Source organism: Drosophila subpulchrella, chromosome X, assembly GCF_014743375.2.
Source record: "Drosophila subpulchrella strain 33 F10 #4 breed RU33 chromosome X, RU_Dsub_v1.1 Primary Assembly, whole genome shotgun sequence".
Classification (NCBI taxonomy): domain Eukaryota; kingdom Metazoa; phylum Arthropoda; class Insecta; order Diptera; family Drosophilidae; genus Drosophila; species Drosophila subpulchrella.
In genome coordinates this window covers 944,882-959,006 of record NC_050613.1, presented here as the reverse complement: position 1 = coordinate 959,006, position 14,125 = coordinate 944,882, and the positions used below count along the sequence as shown (strand labels likewise).

The 14,125-nt window shown below is 33.5% G+C and overlaps 2 protein-coding genes across 4 annotated transcripts in view; one reads left to right on the top strand and one right to left on the bottom strand.

Annotated features, from left to right (window-relative positions):
* The window catches only part of LOC119558263 (protein folded gastrulation), a 45,563-nt gene extending 42,094 nt beyond the window's left edge, over positions 1–3,469 (bottom strand). Inside the window, exons 1-2 of the mRNA XM_037871613.1 lie at positions 3,449–3,469; positions 2,108–2,571 (exon numbers count right to left, since the gene is read on the bottom strand). The gene's annotated coding sequence lies outside the window, so the exon portion shown is untranslated. The remainder of the gene's footprint in view (positions 1–2,107; positions 2,572–3,448) is intronic.
* Positions 1–14,125, top strand: part of LOC119558262 (chaoptin) — a 412,604-nt gene that overhangs the window by 337,805 nt on the left and 60,674 nt on the right. The gene's annotated exons all lie outside the window — the stretch shown is intronic.

Here is a 14,125-nt window from a genome sequence, read left to right as displayed (position 1 = left end):
TTAAACTGAAATGTATTGTTCTCATCAATACCTATAGATTGATAAAAAAAAGTTTGCCACGCCCACTTTTACGCCCACAAACCGCCCACAAACTTAAAAAAATCGTAAATATGAACGTGGATATCTCGGAAACTATCAAAGATAGAGAATTGGGATGTCAGATTTAGATTCCGTAGCCTTGTGCGCAGCGCATTTCCGTTTCCCTTTGGTCCCTTTAGCTGAGTAACGGGTATCTGATAGTCGAGGGACTCGACTATAGCGTTCTTCCTTGTTTCTTTAAGAAAAGGTAAATATCTATTATAATGGAGTACAAATTTAACTGAACACTTACAAAAAATGTGCACTTCAGTTCTGGGTTTAACTTAATCAAATTGGGTTGATACATTTTTTGTTCACAAAAATCAACATAAAACAATTGAATTTTCTGTTTTAGAAAAGAAAAAAAAAACGATGTAATGGTAACCTATACCAAAAAAAATTAGATCTTCATACCTACAAAAAGTTCGTCAACAAGGTACTGTTGAAATATAATGGTGCCACTTTCATAAGGCGCAAAAGAAAAAACACAAAGTACCAAGAACTGTTCTTAAAGACCTTATTATTACTTGTAAATATTTATCTGACTTGGTTTTCCACAAATGTTTGCTCTAGCACTCTAAAACACATATGTATTAATTGAATAGGTTGTATAATTTTAGCTCAACCTATTTAGTCAAAATTATCTCGAACAATTTACGCGAACTCTTTATAATATTATTGTAAATACATTGTCAGCACGGAATTTTTGACATGACGTCACATATGAGACTTGAAGTGTTCGTCACCTTACCCTACACACCCCTGTATAAATAGTTTAATTAATCGTTGCAACAATAAACATATTATTATTATTATTACAAGATTTAATATCTGCTTAAATAATCTCTTTGAATAAATTTAAATATTTAATTTAATTAATAAAGTTTTAGTTAGTAATTTGTGAATTTACGAAAATATGAATTCTGAAATTCTATAAGCATATTTAAAAAAATAATTAAACTGAATAAATCAACTATATACAGCAATTTTTCTTAGTCTGTAATTCTCGACTCGGATGTCAACAATTTTCAAGCCCCTTAGTACTTTGTTACCCTACCGAGTCTTTACATTTTAGACATTAGGTTAAATGCAATCAACTTGGTTACAATTTCATGCGGGACTCGAGTTTGGAGCTAAATTTACTTTCGGCTTTGCCTAAAGTCTTCCGCTTTAAACAAAAAATTCATTTTACCGTCAGCGGAAGTTATCACTTTGTTATGGGGTCACCGAGTTAAGTAATCATCGCCAATATCATCATTATTAACAATCCCACTGAGCAATATCGCTTTTCTTTAAAAATTACCAGTAAAAACATGGGCTCTGAACTGAACTGATGAGACGCCGCACCAAATTGAAACTTGGTTCATTGAATAATCCAACTATTATACAGGAATCATTATGTTGAGACTTAGACTATCAACGACTTTGGTTACTCGCTGAAATATTTCATACATATTTGAACATGGCAAAAAACTTTAGTTGAATTAATAAGAAATATTTTGTTTCATATTTATTATTTGCGTTCCTAATATTTTTAACAATCATTAAGCAATTAATTACAATAGGAATCATGTATATCAATAAGTAAACAATCTAAACAGTTACTCCTTTTAATCCGATCAATGCCTTCAGAGGTTAATGTAATAAGTGCTTCTATAACGGTGAAGAAGCGCCCTATTTCCAAAAAGGTCAGTATGAAACTAAGATTATGTTTCGCATCCGCAGAATGATCAGTTTTTCCACATCCGTAAAGTCACAAGGTCAGCGTCGGCAGGGAACTCGGAAAACCCCTTGGATAAGCCCACGAAAATGACACATCCCAAAACCCAAAGATAATGAAAAATAGGAGATCAAAACGCAAAAGATATACATTTCAGTACTGAAATCCGCATTCGCAAGGGGCCGACCTTAAACAAATATGTTGCTGTCTATGCATTGCATTAAAAAACTATTTTCTACACTAATAAAAACCAAGGAAATTATACAAACGGCTTTACAAATTTAAAAAAAATATATAAAACCTACTTACATTAATGTTTTATATCCCAAAACGGAGACGTTAAAGAAGATCCGCGTGCTTTTGGTTTTTGTTGTTTCTTGATCTTTTACCCGATTTTGGTTGGTGATTTGGTTTGTGAGTTATTACAAATTGGGTTGTTTTAAATGCCGTTGTAGGTTTTATGTTTTTCTTGTAGAATCCTTTGTTTGTTTGGTTGGTTTGAATAGATGGATTTAGCAATTTGAAATTTGTTTATAGGGTTTTCCGTCGCTGCTCGCCTTTCATTTTTCGCTGCTGTTTATTGCCTTCTGTCGCTGCTCTCGTTCCTGCTTCCGTGCTTTTAACAACACTCTGTTTTTTAAACTTAATTTTGCGTTTTTATTTGTTTCATTGCTTTAACTGTATCATATGAATCATTCATTCACAAAGAAAACTTTTGCACCCACACAAAAAAAACACTACAAAAAATAGTTTTATTATTGATATATGTAATGCTGAGGAGCAAAGGGGAAAGATACATACATATTAATATTTTTTATAAATACATTGATAAATCCCATGCACACCGAAATATACTGGAGACTAAAATGTAATTTCTGTTCTTTATAACAGAACTGAACGATAATATAGTTTATAACTACGGAGCTTCTTACTTTAAATTATATGAAATGATATTTATAAATTTAATTAAATAAAGTATTACAGATTTTTTTCAGTGTACATAGGAGAATGTATAATATTTACAGGGAAAATGTATTTTTAAGATTACAAATTATCGGATGCCTGTTGCTGTAAAGCCAACAACAATAGCAGCTACAAAAACAGTTTCACAATATACACAGTACATATGTACACGCTTTCGTAGTATGTATTTTATTTTATTTTATTTTTCTTCACTTTATTTCATTCTCTATTTTCCTGTTTCCTTTTACAGATATGTATGTACATACATATGTACATCTGTATGCAATCTTGTGTTATGTTTCGTTTTTGTTTTTTTAGGTTCTGGTTCAATTTTAAATTAAATTCGGGTCAAATTATGAAAAAACTAAAGACAATACGAAAAACTGAAAAGCGCACGAAAAAACGTTCAACTGTTTTTTTTTAATTGGACACATTTTTACGGGGAAATAGAAGAAATGTGTATATAAACTCAATATTTTCACACACGTAATGGCCGATTGCACATGTCTCTTAAAATTTGTATTTACACATGTACATATGTGTTTCACAAATGAAAGCGAAATATTAAGAACTTTTGTTGTTATTTGAATTGCTATTGTTGCTGGTTTTAATTTTCTTTATCTTTCCTCAATTTTTGTCGAATTGTTTTCGCAAAGAGATTTAAAGGCAGACGAAGAGAGCTCGTACCGTTACCGTTCACGTTCGCAGTTGTTTTTGGAATAAGAAGCGCTACGAAGCGTGATGCGAGCATCGGCGTAGTCGCCGTCAGTAGTGGTAGAGAGAGTGAGAGAGGGCTCCCGAGAGAGGATCGTCTCGTCGGTGATCAGATATGCATGCATACATTTTTCGGTATGTAGACATACACGTACATATATTCCCGATTGGGCTGCCGGTAAGAGAAACTATCAGACCATAGATCGCGGCTTAAAAGAACTCTTTTTCAAAGAGCGCACTAAATTTGCGCTCAGCTTAAAGTGCTCTTCGGTTCAACTGCACCGAGAGATCGTTATTATAATTATTTGTATGTCTTGAACTAAATTATTTATTTAGACTCAGCACTTACAGATGCGGCAAACAAAATAGCACCATTGTGTATGTAGTTTTTCTTTGTGCTATAAAGTGGACTTTTTTTGCAATTTTCCCATTTTGTTTTTAAGAATAAGGCTTAAGAAGAGGCTTACATATGTGTGTTTGTACATATCTAGTAACTAAAATAATGGTGGTTACACCTACAATGCAGGCGTTTTCATAACTAAGGTAAATTTTTTCAGCAAAGTAGCAAATTAAACGGCACTATTTATACACAGAAAAAATGAAGTACCAAAACTGGTCATCAATCGTGTTTTTTTATACCATTGCAGAGGGTATGTTGATTTCAGTCAGAAGTTTGCAACGCAGTGAAGGAGACGTTTCCGACCCCATAAAGTATATATATTCTTGATCAGCATGACTAGACGAGTCTATGACGAGACCATGTCTGTCTGTCCGTCTGTCCGTCCGTTTCTACGCAAACTAGTCTCTCAGTTTTAAAGCTATCGGGCTGAAACTTTCCCAAAAGTCTTATATCTTTTGCAGGTAGTATATAAGTCGGAACCAGCCGAATCGGACAACTATATCTTATAGGTCCCATAGGAATAATCGGAAAAAACATTTTTTTTTTATTATATCTTTGGTGTTTTTTAGCATATAACCTCCTAAGCTTGGAAATAAAATTTTTTTATTAGTTTTGAATTTTGAATTAAATTTTATCGAAATCGGACGACTATATCATATAGCTGCCATAGGAACGATCGGAGAATTGGTGGAAAAATAATATGAAACAAATTATAGCTTCGGAAATAACATTTTTTAATTAGTTCTGAATTTTGAATTTAATTTTATCAAAATCGGACGAGTATATCATATAGCTGCCATAGGAACGATGGAAAAATTGGTAGGAAAATAATATGAAACAAATTATAGCTTCGGTGTTTTTAACATATAACCTCCTACGCTTAGAAATAACATTTTTTAAATAGTTCTGAATTTTGAATTTAATTTTATCAAAATCGGACGAGTATATCATATAGCTGCCATAGGAACGATCGGAAAATTGGTAGGAAAATAATATGAAACAAATTATAGCTTCGGTGTTTTTGACATATTGTCTTATACTATTGGGAACATCATTTTTTGTGTTTTTAAATTTTATAATTATAGCTGCATGGGTATATAAGCTTCGTGTTGCCGAAGCTAACTTCCTTTCTTGTTTCATATGAATTTGGTCCCTTACGTTGCCTTATCATATTGATATTTTCGAGCATATCAATAGGGTATCAAACTTGTTACAGAACTATTGCATTTTTAATACCAGTATGGTACTTTTCAATATCAAACTGATACGCTTTCATATCAGTTTGTAATTATACCCGTTACTCGTAGAGTAAAAGGGTATACTAGATTCGTCGGAAAGTATGTAACAGGCATAAGGAAGCGTTTCCGACCCCATAAAGTATATATATTCTTGATCAGGATCACTAGCCGAGTCGATCTAGCCATGTCCGTCTGTCCGTCTGTCCGTCTGTCCGTCTGTCTGTCCGTCCGGATGAACGCTGAGATCTTGGAAACTATAAGAGCTAGGCTATTGAGATTTGGCGAAAAGATTCCTGAGCTTCTTACGCAGCGCAAGTTTGTTTCAGTAGAGTGCCACGCCCACTTTTACGCCCACAAACCGCCCAAAACTGTGGCTCCTACAGTTTTGATGCTAGAATAAAAATTTTAACTGAAATGTATTGGTCTCGTCAATACCTATCGATCGATCTAAAAAAAACTTTGCCACGCCCACTCTAATGCCCACAAACCGCCCAAGCCTGTGGCGCCCACAATTTTCATGCTAGATACAAAATTTTAACTGAACTGTATCGGTCTCGTCAATACCTATCGATTGACCCAAAAAAAAATTTGCCACGCCTACCCTAACGCCCACAAGGCTTAAATCTGTCTTTCGCCGGTAGGTGGCGCATTTAAATCTCGCTTTGCTGCTTGCATAGCTCCATTTCCCTTTGGTCCCTTGAGCTGAGTAACGGGTATCTGATAGTCGAGGTACTCGACTATAGCGTTCTCTCTTGTTTTTGATATCAGATTGATATGTTTGTCATATCAATTTATTAATCTTATTGTCTACAAATTATTAATAAAACACCTTTAAATTTGCATAAATTATTTAATTTCGATACATTTTGGGTTACAAAAATATTTTCAGGACCTAGCCATGTATGGCCGATCACTTTGAACTGGGACCACTATGTACATACATATGTAGGTGCGCCAGGTAGTCCTTCTCCTGTCCTCGAGAGATGATTCCCAGCGAAGTGGTGGATGCCAAATTGTCCAGCTTCGGCATCCTGGCCAGCCATTTGACTTTGTTATTGTGCAGTGGTTGTATTCCTCATGAAATTGCTTTAGACCGGAATTAAAGCATACAGTGGTCAATAGATTCACAGAAAAATAAAATACCTCCATTACAGAATTATTTTTTAGGGCCGTTTTGAGTCAAAGAAATTATGAAAAACTTGAGAATATAAACTTTAATGTCAAATTCCGATGACATGGGCCATGGCCATGATGGGGACTATTTTAAGTAATATCGTCTTGTATTAAGAGCAAAAATATTTACGCTTTATCAAAATCGTACAGCTAAACATTGGCATATTGAATTCTCATTCGACACGTTTTATTAAAATCGCCGAATGTAAAAAGTGTAGAAAGTGTATTTTTTTAATAGATCGTATAATACATTTTCATCGCAAAAGTTTATGTCAGAACTTTTGTTTGTTGAAGGTGCGATCGTCACTAGATTTTTACCTCGTTGAGAGGTGATTTGGTTTGATATCAGAAGTTTTTGTTTTAAACATCAATCATATAAGTCTTCTACTTAGCCGTAGTATTCTAGTTATACCCGTTACTCGTAGAGTAAAAGGGTATACTAGATTCGTCGGAAAGTATGTAACAGGCATAAGGAAGCGTTTCCGACCCCATAAAGTATATATATTCTTGATCAGGATCACTAGCCGAGTCGATCTAGCCATGTCCGTCTGTCCGTCTGTCCGTCTGTCCGTCTGTCTGTCCGTCCGGATGAACGCTGAGATCTTGGAAACTATAAGAGCTAGGCTATTGAGATTTGGCGAAAAGATTCCTGAGCTTCTTACGCAGCGCAAGTTTGTTTCAGTAGAGTGCCACGCCCACTTTTACGCCCACAAACCGCCCAAAACTGTGGCTCCTACAGTTTTGATGCTAGAATAAAAATTTTAACTGAAATGTATTGGTCTCGTCAATACCTATCGATCGATCTAAAAAAAACTTTGCCACGCCCACTCTAATGCCCACAAACCGCCCAAGCCTGTGGCGCCCACAATTTTCATGCTAGATACAAAATTTTAACTGAACTGTATCGGTCTCGTCAATACCTATCGATTGACCCAAAAAAAAATTTGCCACGCCTACCCTAACGCCCACAAGGCTTAAATCTGTCTTTCGCCGGTAGGTGGCGCATTTAAATCTCGCTTTGCTGCTTGCATAGCTCCATTTCCCTTTGGTCCCTTGAGCTGAGTAACGGGTATCTGATAGTCGAGGTACTCGACTATAGCGTTCTCTCTTGTTTTTTAAATGGAACTGTTTATAACAGTTTAAATGATTCCATAAGGCAAAAAAAGGGTTTGGATACGCACATACAAAATTCAATGTTATCCAAAGTTGAGGAATCTCAAGGGCTACACAGTTTAAGGTTTTAACAGAAAACGTTTATCAGAAATATAAAAAAAGCTAGAAAATCGAAACGTTTGCCTATTTTTTTAAAGATGGTATTTAGACAAATCATGTTAGGAAGGCGTACACAATATGTCAATACACATTTCCAACGACATATAGCAAAAGCATGTAGCTTTAGAAATTCACAAGTTACGGGCGTAAAGTCGGTGGTATTTAGACAAATCATGTAAGAAAGGCGTACAACGTATTTTGAAATACCTTTTAAAGGACATATAACAAAAGCCTGTTGCGTTAGTAGTTTACAAGTTATCGGTGTACGAAATTTAGCTTTCTAGAGCGGTTTTCCCGCCAATCGAGCAAGTTTTTCCAAAAGTGGTAGATCTAAAGTTTCTCATATTAAGCTGTTTACCATCGTCTAAATCGCCTAAAATAACGTTTTGGGACAAACTGACAAGCAAAATAATATTTTCATTTTAAGAATCATGTTTTGCGTATTACTTTTGAACGGAGCATCTGATTTTAACAAATGAGGTATCATTTGACGCGTATTTAGAATACAACTAGACTAATAAACTTGTGAACGCTATAGTCAATGCCATCGACTATCAGGTACCCGTTACATAGCTAAGTGGTGTACTGGGAGCACTCTGAGAGTGCGAGGAAGGTAGATATGTTCAAGATGCAAAGCGTCTGTTCCCAAGACTGCACTCTTTATTTGCGTATAACTGTTTAATGAATGGCCCGAATGTAGTTTGACATTGATAACACTGCTCAACAGCGTTTTTTGTGCAGCCCATTAAATTATGTTAATATAGACGCATGTATGTATATAAGCAGATCTACATACTTAGTTTTTGATTCTAACCTGTGGTATTTGTGAAATCACGGTTTGAAAAAATCACAATATTTAATGTTTGAATAAAGATATTTTCGAGAGTTTGTACTCAATTTTATTGATATGCATGCCAATAAATTGCTTAGATGCCCTTCTACAGATTTGCATTTAAGGCATCGTCATATCTTAAGTCGATCACAACATATGGGCATTTAAGTAATCTGTTCACCTCTATTCACAAATAATTGTATTTGGTAAACAGGCTTTAAAAAATACAAGGAAATATATGAGCTCAAAAATATTTTACATATGGGCATTTCCAGGGGTCGTGAACGTACGTTCGTACGCACTAAGTGCAATCAAAAAAATGAAAAAAATCTTTTCTGCATTTTTTTTTGCTATTCGATAGCATTTTGTTAGTTTTTTCCTTAGTGTAAATTATGGGATTTATTGAGCTATCGTTTTCATAATATTGGCAAAAAACATGCGGTCGCATACGTACACAAAATAGAAGTCGACTTTGGCTTAATCTAGTAAAATGCAAATATCTGCGAATTGGGACGGAATATTCTAAAGCAATAACTTTACTTTTAAAATGGATCCATGTAGCTTTCATTCAAGTCTGTTCCCAAGGAAATATCTCCATTTATTTTTTTTTTATTGAATTAAGTACCGGGCGCGAACGTACGGGTCGCCAACGTACTATTTTTCAATGCTGTTTTATTAACAGTTAATCGAAAATTTTTTTGCTCTCCTTGAATTTTTATCTTCTTATTAGATTGCAATAAAGAGATTTGGTGGAAAAAGTTCAAACAAATTATATGTTTTCCTTGCGAAAAAATTAATCAAAAAAATGCCTTTAAAAGTAGCTAAAAATGAAAACAAGTGAATTTTTTCAGTTTTCAGGGAAATTTCTACAGCAAAACAAATGAAATATGCTTTGGTTCCACTGTATTATGAAAATATGGCCATTGATTTGTGAAAATACGCAAGAAATTCGATGATTTTGAAGATTTTTTTGTTTTGGTCCTGGTTGACCATTTTTCGGATTTGCCCATATGTACATTTAAAGAATTCTTTTTCGAATTTTTAAGATACTAACCGTCATTGTACGTCAAAGGATGGTAGTAAAAAGAATTTTTTTCTAAAATCCAAAAAATTAATGGGTCAGAGACTAAAGACATTTTTGACCGAATTGGAGTAAGTTTAAGGTGCAATTTTTTTTTGGAAAATTCCATTAATTTGTATACCCGTTACTCGTAAAGTAAAAGAGTATACTAGATTCGTCGGGAGTATGTTACAGGTAGAAGGAAGCGTTTCCGACCACATAAAGTATACATATATATTTTTCATCAGGATCCCTAGCCGAATCTAGCCGTCTGTTCGTATGAACGCTGTGATCTCGGTAACTATAAAAGCTGCAATACTGGGATTAGTCATGAAGATTCTAGAGATTTTTGCGCAGCGCAAGTTTGTTTTAATAACAAATATAACATATGTACATTCCAAAAATTATTCAAGCTCGACCGTTCATTAAAAAGTTATAATCGAACAATAATAAATAATTATCAAGCCCAAAGTGCGAGAGGGATGGAGATATATTTATAAAGAAAATCGGCTGCTTACGAAGTTTCACTAGCGTTTACTAGGTTTCACGTTATGTTGCGTGTTAGTGAAATCTCGTAAACAGCCGATAGGATTGAACGATAGGTGGCGCTGATCTGATGGCATCGACTATAGCGTTTCCTCTTGTTTATTGCTGGTAAAGAAAATTATAAAACATCTTTAAATTGTTTAAATTGAAGTATTAATATAACGGAAAAGATAGATTAGACACATTAGAAAAAAATTAAAATTTACGAAAAATAACTTTCATGTGTATATATTTTTGTTCGTATAAGCTTAATATATATATAATACAGCTTAAACTTTTTTATATATAAAATTATATGGGTGAACTGACAACAGATATTATTTGAGGTGTTTATTGGAAAAGACAACTCGTGTTCTATTTAGTTGAGTGTATATATTGAGATCTGTCATTTTCCTCCCTTTCAGTCTTGCTCCGTCCCTTTCCCTTTTTTGCTGATTCAATGTTCAAGTTTGTGAGTGGTCTTGTGGCCTACCGCCCAAAAAAAAATTTTTAAACATATTAAAAACACGAACTGAAGTTAGCTTTGGCAAGCCGAAGCTGATATACGCTTGCCTTTGCAAGGAATTGTCACAATCCAGGAGGGTAAATTCTTAATATTTATTAAATATTGTGCATTAGTTATAAATTTCTATTCGAAATATTAAAAAAAGGTCTCAGATAGTAGAGAGTATGATCAGGATCAACGAAGGTTCAATTTGCATCTCTTATTTATCACTAATTCCTTCACAGCTATACTATGTAGTCGCACGATTTTTTCACAATTTAATTTGAAATTCTAAAATCTTAAAAAGTGTATATTCCCAAGAGTAGCAGTTGATATGTCAAATACACGAAGGAAATATTTTTGTTATTTTTATATTTATTCTTTATCCGTTCATTTCCATGGGACCTATAGGATATGCACTAGTCGGACTAAGTATTTTGACGAACCAAATGTTAAATATACTTATAAATTAAACTTATTTTATGTACATTTCAGTTATTATTAGTTTTGTTTAGAGAAACTTTTAGCATCAACAAATTTAGTTTTCAAGAAGTTTAAAAAGTAGATTTTCACACAAATTCGGCATTTTTAATAAGTACTGAATGGGTTAAGAAAAGTTTAGTATTATTTAAACGGAATATGAATGACCTTTCCATTGGTGCCAAAATGTACATTAAGTAACTTCTAATTATGAGTATATTTAACATTTGTTTCGTTAAAATACTTATGCCGACTAGTGTAGATGTTCGATCCAGCTCGTTCCGACTTAAAGCATACATACACTATATTTACTATACTATATATACAATAGAACAAAGACTTTTGGGAAAGTTTTCGGTAGCTTTAAAACTAAGGGACCAGTTTACGTAGAAGCTAATCAAGAATATACATACAAACATACATATGTACTTTATGGGGTGAAAAATGTCTTCACTGCGTTGCAAACTTTTGACTGAAATCAAAATACCCTTTGTAACGGTATAACAATATCAAATCATCAGTTTCTTAGGTACTTTCCATCTTCTTCTTGCGCAGATGGTGCGTTGTTTTGGTGCTTTAAGTGAAATCAATTAAAAAATTTCGTTGTCTTTCGATTGTTTTCTTTTTGCCACTGCTTCTTTCTTTCCATCTTCCCTTTTTTCGAGTGGCATTTGGAATTCTTAATGAAAATTAATTTCTTTTTACGTTGTTCTACATATAATTTTGCCTCCCCTCTATGCTAATCATTTTCACGTTTATTCGTATACCCTTGCATGAGTATAATAATTTCAGAAGTTTGCAATGGGATGATAATGACATTTCCGACCTATACAGTTTTCATACATATGTATGTGTGAATATATTCTTGATCAGCATCAATATACGACGAGTCGATATAGCCACGTCCGTCTCTCCGTATCTACGCAAACTAGTCTCTCAGTTTTAAAGTTGTATGCTTTCCCCTTTCTTCTATTGCAGGAAAGTCGGAATGAGCTAGACAACTTTATCTTATACCTTAGATGGGATTGGTTGGAAAACTAAAAGAAAAAGAACTACGGCTTAATTGCCTTATTGCTAGGAGCTATGTTTTATAAAAATCAACGAATATATCCAATACATAAGTGCCATACATAATAACGATCAGAAAATTAAATGCAAAATGTGTATATACATACATATATGTACCTTCGAATATCTAGAGTTTTTAGGAATTCCAAATGTATTTTATTTAAATTGTATTGTATATTTTATTTATATTGCATTATTGGGTATGGGGTATTATGATTTTAGTCAGAAGTTTGCAACGCAGTTAAGGAGACGTTTCCGACCTCATAAATATATATATTCTTGATCAGCATGACTAGACGAGTCGATCTAGCCATGTCCGTCTGTCCGTCCGTTTCTACGCAAACTAGTCTCTCAGTTTTAAAGCTATCGGGCTGAAACTTTCCCAAAAGTCTTATATCTTTTGCAGGTAGTATATAAGTCGGAACCAGCCGGATTGGACAACTATATCTTATAGCTCCTATAGGAATAATCGGAAAAAATTTACAACAATTATATCTTTGATGTTTTTTAACAGCTTATATGTTTCGCTTGGAAATAACATTTTTAAAATAGTTTTGAAATTCGTATTTAATTTTATCAAAATCGGACGACTACATCATATAGCTGCCATAGGAACGATCGGAAAATTGGTGGGAAAATAATATGAAACAAATTCTAGCCTCGGTGTTTTTTGACATACTTGTATTATCTTATACTATTGGGAATATCATTTTTTATATTTTTAAGAATTTCGAATTAAATTTAATAAAGATAACTGCAAGGGTATACAAACTTCGGCTTGCAGAAGTTAACTTCCTTTCTTGTTTTTAAATGTTCTTGTTTTCAATTTCCGAACCAGTTTTTGTCCCTTGGAAAAAGCCCAAACATTATTTAAGAAACGTAAAAACAAAACCGACTGTTGTCAAAAGTTTAGCATGTGTAGCTTGACATGAAAATTTGCACAATACAAATACATACGTAGTTAATCAAGAAAAATCATATGCTCATTTTTTAATTGTTTTTTAAGAAAGAATAACAAATTTTGAAGGAACAGAAGTGGACAGAATTGAAAAATGAAAAATTTAATTCAGAACTTAAAGTTAAAAACACACTTATTCATACATAATTTTAATGAACATAAATTAATTCATTTAATTCTTACATAATTTTTTACACACACGTTTAAAATTAAATTTAAAGTTAAGAACGGTAATGGAAGAAGTCGGTAATCTAAAAGATAAATCCTTTGTAAAGGCGCTGTTGACTATTTATTGCCATCAAAGTTCAAAGTTCGCGCACTAGTTCTGTCCACATTGAGCTTAAAAAAACAGGATAGACCTGCGACAAAAACGTGAGAAAAAGAGCAAGCTTCTTTTAAAAATGCGAAAGAACAGCATAAAGTAACTTGTTATACCTACATTAACCCCTGTGTATTATAATTTCAGTCAGATGTTTGCAATACAGTGAAGGAGACAATGTTGACCAGATTAAGTATTTATATTCTTAATCTTAATCAGCATCCACCAATCGAGTCTATATAGCCAAGTCCGTCTGTCCGATTTTATACATATTCTTCCATTTTTTTAACAACAACTTTATTTTGTAAATTGAACTTATTAATTAAGAGTCCGATTAGAGTGCCGACAGGTATTGATCTAATCTAATCGAGTCTATATAGCCATGTCCGTCTGTCCGATTTTATTCATATTCCTCCATTTTTTTAACTACAACTTTATTTTTTAAATTTAACTTATTAGTTAAGAGTCAGATTAGAGTGCCGACAGGTATTGATCAATGAATAAAATTTTTTTTCCAAATTGGCACATTGGGCACAAAAACTTGGCGCTGAATCAGAAGCTTAGGAATTTGCATGTCATACACAACGTTCATATGCAGTCTAATGTGTATTGATCAAATCGACTAGTGATGTTCTTCAAAAATATACAGTGGAAGCAAAAATGTGTGAAAGTTTTGACTGTTGGCCGCTTAACAAAGTTATTATCAATGCTGAACTCTTTTTTTCTTTCTTTGAATTTTTATTGACAAAATTTCATACAAAATAATCTCATTCATTTCGTAAAGATAAAAATACAAAATCAACTACGATGTAGTAAGTTA